This window comes from Clinocottus analis, unplaced genomic scaffold, assembly GCF_023055335.1.
Source record: "Clinocottus analis isolate CAN_PGR_092001 unplaced genomic scaffold, fCliAna1.0.p SCAF_1, whole genome shotgun sequence".
Lineage (NCBI taxonomy): Eukaryota > Metazoa > Chordata > Actinopteri > Perciformes > Cottidae > Clinocottus > Clinocottus analis.
Window position 1 is genome coordinate 6,962,501 of NW_027175820.1, and position 15,000 is coordinate 6,977,500.

At 47.8% G+C, this 15,000-nt stretch overlaps 1 pseudogene; it reads right to left on the reverse strand.

The window, feature by feature from the left end:
• Window positions 1–362: 362 nt before the first annotated feature.
• LOC137784624 (uncharacterized) lies at window positions 363–10,775 on the reverse strand (annotated as a pseudogene).
• Between the last annotated feature and the right edge of the window lie 4,225 nt (window positions 10,776–15,000).

Here is a 15,000-nt window from a genome sequence, read left to right on the forward strand (position 1 = left end):
CCTCCAACACCACCAAAAGATCCCACAGAGGAACCAGGGGCCTGGAAACAGGGAGCTTACGGCGAGCACCTTTCATAAAACGACATACTAAAAGATGCTGCCCTACCGGCTTCTCTCCAAAGCCTACATGACAGGCTGAGATACCCGCTAAATAAACTTTAATAGTAGAAAAGGCCTTACCCTTGTCTACTAAATCTTGCAAAAAACACAGTAGGTCCACTACTGAACACTGGAAAGGAATTGTGTGCCTCAACCGGCACCATTCCTCAAAAACTCGCCATTTACCACTGTAAAGAGAGCGAGTGGAGGCAGTCCTTGCATTTTGAATGGTGTCATTGACCCGTTCAGCAGGCCTGCTGCGTTCAGGTTCCACCTTTCACAGGTCAAGCCCAGACCGCTATTTGGTCTGGGTGAAGGTGGTAGAGCTCTCTGCCTTCCTGGGAGAGAAGGTCCCTGCGCATGGGGAGAGGCCACGGCTCTTCCGTCAGGAGCTGTATTATTTCTGCCACTCAATGCTTGGACGGCCACCTCGGTGCTATCAGGATTAGCGACAAGCACTGTTCTCTCACTGTTCTCTCACTAGAGTTGGGGAGATGAGGCTGAGAGGGGGCAATGCATAGAGCAGTACGTTCGGCCACGTGTGGGCCAGCGCATCCATCCCCAGTGGTGCATTTTTGTCCGACAGGGAGAAAAACAGTGGACAGTGAGTGTTTTCTCGCGAGGCGAAGAGATCTACGTCTGCTTGGTCGTATTTCCGCCACACTTGCTTCACCACCTGCGGGTGAAGAGTCCACTCTCCGTAAAGAGGGTTTCCTCGGGATAGAAGATCGGCACCCCTGTTCAACACGCATGGAACGTGTGTCGCTCGAAAGGACAGGAGTCTGGTGCTGCTCCATATGATTAACCTTCAAGCCAGTGTGTGCAACTGTAGTGAGCAAGTGCCGCCTTGGCGGTTGATGTACGCCACCACAGTGGTGTTGTCTGTTTTCACCAGGACGTGGCGTCCCTGGAGAAATGTCAGAAAATGCAGAAAACACTGCCCATAGTTCCAATATGTTTATGTGACTCTGAGCCAGCCTCGGGTCCCAGGTGCCGTTCACCGTTCTGCCCAACATGGCTGCCCCCCACCCTGATAGGGAGGCATCCGTTGTCAAGGTAACCCTGGATGACACCGCCCTAGCAAGACACCTGACACTAGAGCTGTGGGGTTCCCCCACGGGTGGAGCGCAGCTACGCACGACGGTGACACTTTCACCCTGTGGTTGAGGTGACGGCGTGAACACAGGTGCAAAGCCGCGACCCAGCGCTGAAAATCCCTCATCTGTAGAAGCCCCAAATGTACCACCGATATCACTGACGCCATTAAGCCTAGCAGGCGTAGGCATAGTCTGAAGGACACAGCTTTCCCCAGCCGGAAGAGGGAGAGACACTGCGTGAGGGACGCTATTCTCGCCTCCGACAGCGTGACGCGCTAAGAAAGGGAGTTTATGCTGAGACCCAAGTAATCTGTACATTCCGCTGGTTCGACCCGACTCTTTGTCCAGTTTATAACGAACCCCAGATCCGTGAGATGATTTAACACCGTATCTTTGACTGCCTGCTCCCGTGAGCGGGAGCACATCAGATAGTCGTCTATGTACGAGAATATCCTGATGCCGCTGTTCCGTAACGGAGATAGACCGGCCTCCACACACTTGCTGAACACCCTCGGAGCCAATGAGAGCCCGAATGGGATCCCTTGGTACTCGTAGGCTCTGCCTTGAAAGGCAAATCGGAAAAATTTCCGGTGTGCTGGATATATGGCGATATGAAAATAAGCGTCCGTGAGATCGATTGTTGTAAACCAATCCCCCGGACGAATCGAACGACAGAGCCCTTTGTGTGTTAACATCCTGAACATGTATTTGCGTAGGTGCCTGTTTAACACACGGAGGTCTAAAATGGGGCGCAGGGATGCGCTCCCCTTTTTTGGAATGAGGAAAGAGCGAGAGTAAAATCCCTGCTGAGCTTCCTCATCCGGGACAGCCCTGATCGCCTGTTTGTTCAATAGCGATGCTATCTCGTCCTCTAGGACTTGAGCTAAATCGCCCCTGGCTACTGAAACTAACATACTGTTGAATCTGGGTGGTTTCATAGCGAATTGTCTGTACCCTTGAGAAATAGTAAACAGAACCCATGGATGCACTGTGTATGCGCGCCACTGGTCTGCCTCGGCAGCGAGTGGGCTGAACGCACCCTTCGGTGACGTCACCTCCCACACCTGGAGGGAGCGGCCTTCCCTCGGTGGAGCGCAAGCTCCCCTTGTGGGAATTATGGGGCCATAACATGGTCTTGTTTTTGTTTTGGGGGGAGTATTTCGCCCTAAGCTCTTGGCCTGGTTGCGACAATACTAACTTTATTTCTTTGTTCAATGAACTGGGTAAAAGTGCTTGTTGATACTGCATTACCTGCTGCCCCCGATTCTCCTGCCCTTGAACATGAGGGGGGAGAAACTGCAAACGAACCTCTGGGGAACTGGAAACCAGGGACTTTGAAACATGAACTTGGGGGTTCAGTCCCATCCCCACCTCCCTTCTTTTCTTTGAAGGTGGAGGAGAGGGAGAAGCAAGGCTGGTTAGGTCGTACACTTCTTCCCTTCCCCGGGGTGGGACGGGCGGTTCTTTGCTGCTGCGGCTGCAAAGGAGTGTTTACCCCATGGTTTAGGGTTCTCCACCCGAGGCTGCTGGTTTGTCTGCTGACCAGCTGCCTGCCTGACACAGCAAGGCCCATTACACGGCCGCAGCCTTGCACTGCACCGCGAGATGAGTGTTGGATAAGATCATTAACCACACAAATCTCATCCCATAGGGCTGGGTTAGGTGACCCTGAATCCAGCTGCTTGCCCATCTCTTCCAGGATTTCCCCCTGTACGCGGACACCAGAGTCACAGAGTCACAGGGCACGGGCCGGAAGCAACCTACTTTGCCCTCTGTTCCGACCCTTTGTTGTGGGGGTAGCGGCCGACATGACAACTGGGAAGGGAGGGAAAATACGAACAATTAGCCGCACTTAGCGTTAGCCTGACGGTAAATTGCTCTAGTAAACGGGGGTTTAGCCCGCACGTTAGCAAAACTCCAGGTACTCGGCTTGACTAGCAAGCTAATGCTAACTGAGACCGGTAGGCTCGCCGTAAAGCGTTAGCCAGAGATAATAAAGTTACACAGTCACCGACGACACCAGTAACCAAATACTGGGTTGTTGGGAACAGCTCGCCTTGACGCGGACACTGCTTAAAACTGTGTAGTGTCTGAATATAAGTTACTTCTTACGAAGTACTTACCTAGCAAATCCAGACTATGACCAGGAACTGCGTTCGGCGACGTGTCCTAAACGGCTCGTCTATGAACTGTAGCAGAAAATCCAAGCTAGCCTAGATATGCTGAGGGAGCTATAGTTCTTCACGGGAAGAAAACGAGAATGATTCTAAGAGGGGCGGTCGACTATGATAATATGAGGGGGCGGGGCCCCAGCACAGTTCGACCTGTCTGTCACGGACAGACGTGGTGTCATTGGAGCTTCCTAAGTTGGTCACGCTGAGGCGATTCCCATAGTGCAACACCGAACGAAGTTAGAAAAAGAACTTCCAGGTTGTCGCGATACAGAGGTAAACACCGGTCCGGGGCCATTGACAAGGGAACGCAATCCAGCAGAAGTCCCGCACCGTTTCCAAATCCAGACAAATGTAAGTAATCGTTTGAGTTGCACTGCGTAGAAAACGGTTCGTCTTCCCTTCCTATTAGAGGAAACAGTTTGGTGGATTACGTGGCTTAGTAGAGCAGGTAAAGCCACGAGGAAAGCCAGACAAAAGACGTTTTTAACATCCGTCATTGTCTATAAATTGTAATCGGGTTCTAAAACGGGCCTTCTTACACGGCTGGCGTAAGGAGAAGGAGCTCCCCTCAACTTTGACCAGGACAAGGCCGAGCCCGTTACAGTTCCATGAAGGGTTCTCTGTTGTGTTCTCTGCTGTGTTCCATGAAGTGTTTACTGTTGTGTTCCCCTTTTGTGTTCCATGAAGTGTTCCCTGCTGTGTTCTCTGTTGTGTTCCTTGCTGTGTTCCCTTCTTGGTTCCATGAAGTGTTCCCTGCTGTGTTCTCTGTTGTGTTCCTTGCTGTGTTCCCTTCTTGGTTCCATGAAGTGTTCCCTGCTGTGTTCTCTGTTGTGTTCCTTGCTGTGTTCCCTTCTTGGTTCCATGAAGTGTTCCCTGCCGTGTTCTCTGTTGTGTTCCTTGCTGTGTTCCCTTCTTGGTTCCATGAAGTGTTCAATGATATGTTCTCTGCTGTGTTTCTGGTGGAGCTTCCAGAAACGTTATAATATGTTATTTCTCGGGCTGGACAAAGTTGAAAAAAATGTAACTGATTAATCACATTTAACGACTGTTCTGCCTCTCCTCCAGTTTCTCCAGTTTCTCACTCAAGCCCCAAACTTATACGAATATGCATATTTGATTGGCCAAGTAGCATCATGTGACGTGATTTACATGCAAGTGATTGGTCAGTGTGTTTTCTTGTCCACTGAATGAGAGCAGTAAATGCTGGAAAAGTTGTGCCGGTTGAAATATTAGCGCTCCGTCAACTTCTAACTTTTAATAATTTTTAATTATTGATCGGTCATAGGTCCAGATACAATGGCGTCTGGTTCCGGACCACGGTGCGCCTAATATCGAGTATAAAAATCTGTTTTGTTTTTGTTTTTGTTTTTTTCTGAACAGGTACCAGAAGAAACATTTGTATTTTATCAGGGAACAATATGATCGATATGGGTCCCTGTTAGATAGCCGCTCCTTCTTTTGTCCATGTTCATTTTGTTGCTTACCTTTAAAGATGTATGTTCAAGAACAGCAATTGATTAACTTTATACAAAAGCAATACGTGCTTTTGATGTTTTCTAGTTCTGTTCAGTTTTTCTTACTAAGTGAGAAACGTGCAGTCTGTATTGACTTGAACTGAACATCTTCTGAGCATGCCTCCAAAGTTCTCCTCTTTGAAAAAATATCCAGAAGTTAAACTGACTTAAAGTGCTTTGCAAGAGTTAGGAGCTTTAGGAGCTTTGTGCGATTAATTTTCAGGAGCTTTGTGCGATTCATTTTCAATATGGACTTTGAGACTGCAGCGCGAGGCTCCTGTGAGACTGATCGCTTGTGAGGCGGAGCCGCTTACAGCAGCAGCTGCTGCTCACTGAGAACAGAAACTAAACAACAATACGTGCTTTCACGTCAGGCTCAAGTCGGCAAGTCGTCAACGCTGCCTGTCGGTGAGGCTACGGAAACGCGCGCCCACACACACATAAATCGCCTTGAAAGTGAAAGCAGTGTCGTTGTATTGCATGTGATTTATTTATTTTTCATTTTTGATTGACCGTTATGCAGGCCGGACTGGGAGAGCCGTGTGACGCCCAGTTCTGAACTACGCCGTCTGTTATAGATTTGCATAAAATGCAGAACCCGTGTGGCAGTGATGAGACCCTCCTAATGCAAAAAAAATGCAGTTAATGCATTTTCAAATAATTAACACTGTTAAAGGATTGCTGATTATTTTACGCCCCCTTTGTAGCGGCGCAATTATTTGCAAAGGGGCATGGCTTGTCTCTTCCCTCAGTGAAAAGAGCGATCTTTTCCGCTACAGACTATGGAAGAAATAACCACTATTTCTACAATCTACTTGTTGTGGAAGTCCCAAAACGTCAGAATATCAAACACCCTTGTGTTTGGGTTTATAACACCATCTGTAAACGTACACAACTCAGTGAATTTCACCGACTCCTCTAGGAACTGCATCTCGCTTACTGCCGTAAAACAGTTACCGTTTCCACCATCCACCATGGAAATAAACCCTATTTCTGCTTTATATTTGTTGTGTAGTCCCACAACATCATCTGAATGACGGCCGCTATCGGCACTAATTCAGCAGCAGACCAGCAGCAGTTTGATTCAATAATGGCAGGATGGCAATGATGACGGGCCAATCAGCGTTGAGATGTTCAACACGTCATCACTGCCATCCTGCTGTTGCTGAATCAAACTGCTCCTGGTCCGCCTGAAGTAGCATTGGAAGCGGCTTTAATCAGACGCTCTTCCTGGTGGAGTTGGTGCTGTGTGTGCCTACAAATAATATTATGAACGCAGTTATGATTGATGTTGCAACATTTTGGGGAATAAAGCAGAACTAGTGGTTATTTCAATGGTGGATGGCGGGAATAGTAACTGTTTTTACGGAGATAAGCCACGGAAATAAGCAGCGCCCCTGTTCTGCTAAGAAAAAGCCAATGTCGTGAATGACGTACATTAACCACAAAAGGTTGAGTGAGTGAACTCATGCTAAAAAGCATTGAGAAAATTCGCAACACTTTTGGTGTGAACGCACTATTAGGCCTTCATGTTAGTATGATTTAGTAGCCATAAGTCAAAACAAAGTAACGAAAATTGATATGTTGAACCTGAGGGACCCACTTTGGGCAGTCGTTAATTCAGTTGTGGTTGCCATAATATCACTAGCAAATAGTGATGATCACACAAATTTTGAGATAGAAATATTTTATATCTAAGGTAGAAAGTATGATTGTGTTGACTCTGAGAATAGCAACAGCGACTATAATTCCATCCATCCATTTTCCGCCGCTTATCTGGGATCGTGTCGTGGTGGCAGCACACCAACCCAGGCTTCCCTCTCACCTGCAACATTTTCCAGCTCATTCTGGGGGACCCAGAGGCGTTCCCAGGCCAGCCGGGAGATATAATCCCTCCAGCGTGTCCTCGGTCTTCCCCGGGGTCTCTTCCCAGTTGGACGTGCCTGGAAAACCTCTAATGGAGGCGTCCAGGAGGCATCCGGATTAGATGCCCGAACCACCTCAACTGACTCCTTTCAATACGGAGGAGTAGCGGCTAAACTCCAAGCTCCCTCCTGATGTCCGAGCTCCTTTCCATATCTCTAAGGCTGAGCCCAGCCACCCTACGGAGGAAGCTCATTTCAGCCGCTTGTATCCGCAACGTCGTTCTTTCAGTCACGACCCAGAGTTTGTGACCATAGGTGAGGGTTGGAACTAGACCGACCAGTAAATGGAGAGCTTCGCCTTCCGACTCAGCTCCCTCTTCACCAAGACGAACCGGTACAGCGCCTGTTTTACTGCTGCAGCCGCACCGATCTGCTTGGGGCAGGCATTTTGTCCCCACCTGGAGGAAGCAATCCACCGGTTTCCGGCAGAGAACCATGGCCTCAGATTTGGAGGCGCTAATTGGCACTAACCCTGCCGCCTTACACTTGGCTGCAAAACGCCCCAGCGAATGCTGAAGGTCATGGTCCGAGGAGGCAAACAGGACCACATCATCTGCAAACACCAGAGAGCGACGACAATAATATATAGTTATTCTTGTGATCAACTGTGCTCTCACGTCTCTTCTGCTCCTCTACACCACATGGAAAAAGGGGTTGGTCATCAGGCTAGGCTACACAGCGATGTGTCAAGCTATTAAAGACGTAGCTGGAAATGAGTTGAATATCCCTTTAGAATTAAAGCATGTTTTTAAATCACCAAGGGAAGTTGAGATGCCCAGAAACAAAAACGTAATCACATATGCTTATTACAGATACTTCATCAGCAGACAAACCAATATTTTTTAATTTTTTTACAAATACACCAAAAGATCAGGGATATTGGCTTCCACATTGATGTGACATGGTAAGCCAATACAGACACATTTGAGCTCTATGGACTAACGTTACATGTATGCTCCAGGCCACAACAACTATCACATATTTGAGGTCGGATTAGTTTATTTTTTGTGACGCCCCGGTGTCCTTCTCTGTTTGAATAGATTTTTTGTATCAGGAAGAGAATAGAACACGACAACGGGGTTTGATACACAGCTGTGAAGTCTGTTCCCTTGTCAAAGAAGTGTTTCCTTCCCCTCTGTGTTATAGGGGGATGAGTAGTTTATGGCTGGTTGATATGTACGTACATAGAAATATGTACGTACATATCAACCCGTCACATTACAGTAAACCCCAGGGAGCGCAACAAAGGAGGACCCCTCACCGTATGGACAGAAATACAATAGAGAAAGTTTAGGTTTAATAATGAATATAAACAGAAAGGACAACAGAAACATTAATGATGAAAACATAAAGGAAACATGGAAATAAGTTCAGTACGAAAGCGAGCAATCCCTCTCTCAGTATGCTTCTTTTTTAAACTTTATTGTTTAAATAAACTAATTAAACTAATTGTTATTGAGAACAAACAACAAAAATGAGTTACCTAGATATGTACAAACAAAAATGCTGTGGGTCCTGTTCACAAGATCCGGACTCCCCCTCGTGGCAGTGCGCAGTCATAACCACACTACATTTTCTAAAACAAATGGACATGAGACAAATGTGCAAATACATTGTCGATGAAAGAATGCACATCATCTATAAAAAGAACCGCACATATTTAAACTGGATGAGCTTCTGTCCATTTTTTCATTTCTTCAACGGAATCTGAACAGCTTGGAAAGATGGAGCTGTATTTTTTCAAATTTGATAGGTGTTCCCATTATGAATCAAATGGATTTTGGGGATTTTTAGTTTCCAGGGATATTCATTGAATATATATTTTGTTGGTGGCCCAGTCATATTGCCTGAATATGTGTAGACTGTTTTCAGGTTTTTTTGAAAACCTGGACATAAAGTATATTTTATTTATTCATCTGTGAAATTGTTGTTTTTTGTTAGACATACTGTATAAAATCTTAAAGCGAAATTCTGGTTTATTTCAACTTTTTTTTTGGTTTTATCCAAATTTTGACCATCCTTTCTACTTACCAATTTGCTTATATCTGGCAAGATAGTAAAAGTGCTACACGCACTACGTGAGAAAGTAAGCAGTCCAAATGACATTATTTGGAGGTAAAAACTGAGCACAGTGGGGGTCGAGGGATTAGGGCCAGGGCCAGAAAGAGTCCAAGAGGCAAGGCTGATTGAGATTAGAATGAACAGGTAGTCAATAATAGAAAGGAAAAGATGGAACGAATAGAGTTAGCCTGTTAGGAATAGGGTTCCAAAGTTAGATGTGCTCCACAACCTTACTTACCACATTAAAGGACAGAATGCTTCTTGCATTGGCAAAAAAAGTGGCACAAATATGAACATAATCCCTGAGGTTGCTGGCTGGTAAAACCCTGATGCATCCAAAGATTCAAGTAGTGAAAGTATTTTTGTTTAATTTACAATATCAATGTCAGGTCATAGATAAAAACACAATTTGGAATCAAAATCCCTACAGACCATCCTCTTGTGTGGGGCCGCTGGGTTGTAGTCAAATGTCACTTATGAGAACAGAGCAGCTACCGATATTGAGGCTCAATTGACATGCATTCATATTTACACATCCATCAATGTCTATTCTTACCCATGACAATACCGAAGCTTCTGTTTAATTATTTCAATATTATAGTCAGAGCCAAAACAGGTCGGGTCTACCATTGTTGGGTTTACCAATTTGCTGCATTGTATATACTGTGTTCTAAGTGCAATATCCTATATGGAGTATGTAGATTGGGTGTGACTTTTATTTTCTTACTTATTCATGGTTACGGTATGTTTTTAAGTCCCATTGAAGATATTAAACATAAAGCTATTGGTATTGTAACCGAGCGTGATGTCGGGCCGCCTAAACTGTGTATTTATAAGAAAATACAGAAACGATGCTCGTTTGTTAAGCCAAGCCGGCAACTCCTTTAATAACGTTCTTGATCCCTTCATATATATCCCCAACATTTCTCCGTCCCTTTACTTCCGCTTCCCTCCTTCCAAAATAAAAGCCCCGGAAACAATACAATAGCTTACATATCTCCCCTCCTCCCGCTTGAAACGTCCCCGTTTCTAAACACATCAAAAGGCATTGTATGCAACAGGTTTCCCCAAAACTTGGTAACAACATATATAACAACTTAACATCACACAAATCATTTAACGATAAGTAACAAAATCCCTTAAATACACTGGTGGTCTCACCACCCTCTCAGAACGAGTGACAGTCAGGCGCGGCTCCCTGGTGCCGGTAACTAAGACAGTCCCTGTGTCGCCAGCGATCGCTGGCTCCTCAATCCCATATTCCCCCTCTGGTGCCCCCTCGTCCTGACGTGAAGGAGTACAATGAGGAGAAGCTGGGAGGCTATTTGAAGAACCCGTCGGCATCAACACAGTATACGGCTTTAGTCTATCATAATGAACAACCTGCTCCGGTCCGTGGAGGTCCAGAGAACTGCCAATACGATAGATGAGTCCCGGTTCGCCCTGGGAGCGTAACACAGCCAGGACCCTGTAGGGTCCCTTCCAGTGGGGAGCAAGTTTCATGCGGTCTTCTGTGGGATTATGCAGCCAGACAAGATCCCCCTCTCGATACGGTTGATGACGTGCTGCTCCATCATAGTACAGTTTTTGTTTATCATGGGCGTCAGCGCCACACTGCCTGGCACCACAAAAAGCAGTCTCCAACCTTTCAGCTAGGGAGGTCACAAAATCTGCATGAGAGAGAGGCAATTCTGAGCGCACTATTTCTGATGGCAGCAATACATCCACGGGAACACGAGCTTCCCGACCATGCGTCAAAAAGTAAGGAGTGTAGCTTGTGGAAGCATGAACAGATGTGTTATAGGCAAAAGCCACCTGCTTCAGATGATCGTCCCATTCACCTCCACAAGCAAGCAATGATTTGGCCAGTTGATCAATGAGAGTTCGATTAAATCTTTCGACCATGCCATCTGATTTAGGGTTATAAGGCGTGGTGCGTGTTTTCTTAATCCCCAAAAGTTGGCACAGTCTTTGAACAATCCCAGCTTCAAACTGCCGGCCCTGGTCACTGTGAACCACCTCTGGAACGCCATGTACCAGCACATAATCCTCAAACAGACACTGCACCACTCACTGGGCCGTTTGATTCGGAAGAGCATACAGGTTTACAAACTTGGAAAAGTAGTCCTCGACCACTAACACATATCTGTTGCTCTTAGAAGTCACTGGTAATTCAAGAATATCCATTGCCACTCTCTGGAATGGTCGAATCACTTGGGACCCACCCATTGGTGCCCGGTGCTTAGGCACAGGGGCTCTGCGGGTCTGACATGGGAGGCACTGCTCACACCACTGTCGAATGTCCTTAAACATAGAGGGCCAGTAACAACTCTGCCTTGCTCGTTCCCACACCCTTTCTGCTGAGAAATGTGCCGACACAGGGCCTCCATGTAGATGCTGCAGCACATCAGGGACAAGTGATGAGGGCACAACCACCTGATACTTCACACCTTCTGTGAAGGAAGAAGTCACTCTCCGACAAAGTAGGCCATTCACCACCGAAAGATGAGGATATTCAGTCCAGAACTTCCGCAGCCACCGGGAGCTGCCTTTCATCCGCCCACGAGGGGGTCGAGAACCCCTCCAATCCAGCACCGCACCAATATCAGGGTCGGCCTGTTGCAGCTTCTTCAGTCCAGTTCCATCATGCGAAAGTGCATGTATGAACGACCGGTCCTCCATCTCACTGGTCGGCTCCACTGTCCGGCCCCCTGTGATGAGATCAGAAGACTGGAGATTCTCCGTGAATGGCGGCCTCAACTGAATGTTTGTCTGGGGAATAATTGACTCCCGGTCTGAGTCTACTGCGTTCACTTGTGTATGGAGTTCTCGTGAAGTCTCCTTTACCGTACAAACACCAGGCTCCCGCGGCCGTCGTGACATAGCATCTGCATTAGTATGCCGTTTTCCATCTTTGTGTTGCATGACCCAGTTGAAAGGGTCCAGCTCCAACACCCAGCGTGCTCTTTTTCCCGAAGGGTCCTTGTCAATAGACATGCTGCGGAGGCCCAACAGAGGCTTATGATCAGTTATTATTGTAAAGGCAGCCGCTCCGAGGTAATGTCTGAATTGGCGCACAGCCCACACAACAGCCCACAGTTCTCGATCAAATGTGGACCAGCGTCTTTCTGTGGGAGTGAGTGACTGACTAGCATACACCACCACTCTCTCTTGCCCTTCCTTGTCCTGAGCCAACACAGCCCCCACTGCTTCCATGGAAGCATCAGTGTACACTTTAAAGGGGATGCTGAAGTCAGGCATTGTGACAATCGGAGCCTCTGAGAGCACCCTCTTAAGATATTCAAAGGCCAGATTACATTCAGTAGTCCATTGGAACAGTGTGCCCTTACACGTCAGATGATGCAGAGGGCCTGCACGCTGAGCAAAGTCCTTCACAAAACGCCTATAATAAGAGCATAAACCCACAAACGCTCTCACTTCAGTAGGATTCCGTGGTGTAGGCCACGTTCTGACCTTGTCGGTGTTTCGTGGGTCTGGCTGTAGGCCGTGGTGAGAAACAACATGCCCCAAAAACACCACATGATCTTGAGCTAGATGACATTTTTTTGGGTTTAGTTTGAGACCGGCCACTTGGATTCTGGAGAAAACTTCACACAGACTGGATAGATGACTCTCGAATGTGGGACTGTATATCAGAACATCATCAAGATACACCATACACACCTGCCATGGCAGCCCCCTCAGCACCAGCTCCATCATTCGCTGGAACGTTGCAGGTGAGTTGGTGAGGCCCATAGGCATCGACCGCCACTGGTAGAGGCCTTTGCCAGTTGTGAAAGCCGTTTTCTCTCAGTCTTCCTCAGCGACCTCAACCTGCCAATAGCCATTTGAGAAATCCAATGTGCTAAACCACAGGGAGCCCGACAACGCATCCAAGGTATCATCCACCCTGGGAAGGGGATGAGAGTCCTTCACTGTCACACTATTCAAGCGGCGATAGTCAATACAGAATCTCCACTCACCATTCTTTTTTTTTACGAGGACGACAGGTGAAGCCCAGGGGCTGTAGCTCTCCTCAATCACCCCGTCGGCCAACAGGGCCTGTACCTGCCTATCTATTTCTCCTCTCTTTTCTGGTGATGTTCGGTACGCGCGCTGCCGCAGGGGATGCTGATTGGCCGTTTTAATGTGATGTTTAATGAGCGTGCATTTACCAGCCACTCCTTTGGAGGTGTTGAATATCTCCTGATGTTCCGTCAGTAATGCCACCAACTGGGCTTTCTGTTGCCGACTAGCTGGTGACCCCTCCAGAGACACAAAAGGGACTTCCGTGGATGAATTGGTAGAGCTTGTCTTCCCCGAGGTTGGTGGGAGTGATACAAGCTCAGACTCATCCACAGAGAAAAACTCCCCAAGATGCATGCCCTCTCTCAGTATAACCTCTTGGTCAGTAGGATTCAACATACGTGCGGTAGTCACACCATTCTTCACCGACGTCACTGTGTGAGCAACGACACAGTCACTTTTACGTTGGAGGTTAGGTGCTAAGTAGCCCACAAAGTCAAACATCTGGTCACTAGCTCTGGCTGGAGACACACTTACTGGCACCAGCATCTCGCTGAAGGGTGGCAGTGTCATAGCAGTTGCAATAGAGACATTACAACACTCAGGAATTAAGTCTTTGCTGCTCAAAAGTGGGATCTCAGTGTCCCATAACTGCAGTTTTCCCCGGGAAAAATCCAAGAGAGCATGGTTAGGGACAAGAAAGTCCAGACCCAACAGCGCTGCTTGTGTAGAGCCCCTCAGTACGTAGAACACATGCAGCCAGGATTCGTTACCCAGATGTAGGGTGACAGTTATGGTTCCCAATGTGTCAAGCATCTGTCCATTCACAGCACGTGCAGCAATAAAATCAGGATTTAGGGGGCGCTTGCGCAGTGACGGAACTGACATTCGAAAGTCAGCGCTGATAAATGACTCTGTTGCCCCTGAATCCACCAATATATTGATTTCAGTCCCTTCAATGCTTCCCCTCACATATGAGGTACTCTGGCGCTCTGTCGTGTCATATATTAATGTATTACTGCCTGAGGCCATAGTTGTGGTAGCTGGTGTTTGGGCCATCACACCAGCTACATCCCGTTTCCCGACTGGCTGGTTGAGTCCCCTCTCCTTGGAGATAGAAAACGCACTCCTCTCTTTCTCTGTGTCTCCTCGAATAAGGGGCCCCTTGTAGCTCTAGGGCCCCTCCAAGTTGGAGAGCCAGCTCGATTATCATAAGGCACCTGGTAATCCTGCTTTTCACCGGGACCCCTTTCTGCACCACGGTCCCGCCATGCATGGTCAGGGGAACGTCCTCGCTGTTCACCCTGGGAGCGACGTGACTGGCAGCCCTGCTCTCCACACCTACACTGACACTGACCTCCCCGCACTGGGTGAGAAGATCTCCATTCACTGGATCTCAGTCGATTATTTTCCTCTGACATCTTCCTCATCTCCATCCTCATCTCTCTCATGTCTTCCGTAATTCTGTCCATCGCTCTATGCAAGCCACCTCCATCAGATATGGACTGCACCATTGCCCCTGCACTGCTCCCAGCATGGGGCTGGTTCACCTGCGTGTAGGCATGGTCCATCTTTAGGGTCTTTCTGGCCATCTCACATCGGCCAGCGACAACCAGCGCTTCCTCCAAATCACAAGCCCCCTGCTCATGACATTTAGCTCTTAGAACTGGATCTAGTCCTGCCAGAAATCTGCGAAATTTCTCCTCTCTCTGAGCTATAATGCCGTAGCCCGGGAAGGCTTCCTGCACTAGCTTGCTTATGTCTGCAGCATACACTTCCAGACTCTCACCTGGAGCACGTACACGGGCAGAGAGGTTCGCTCTGAAACGATCCAGCAACTGTCTTTGTCCAAAGGCCTCTTGCAATTTCTCTTTTACCGCAGCATAGTCGGTCTGCACCGCCGGTGGCAGGCTATCCCACAGGAGGAAAGCAGCCTTGGTCAGCCGTGTTGGTAGAATCCGGGCCAATTCATCATCATGGTAACCTCCATGGCCGCCGGCCAGCGCCCTCACAGCTACTTCATACTGTCTGGCCCAGCACGGAAAACTTTGTTTTTCCTCCCCGGCAAAGGGCGGCGGCAGATCGATCCTGGCATTGCAGGCTA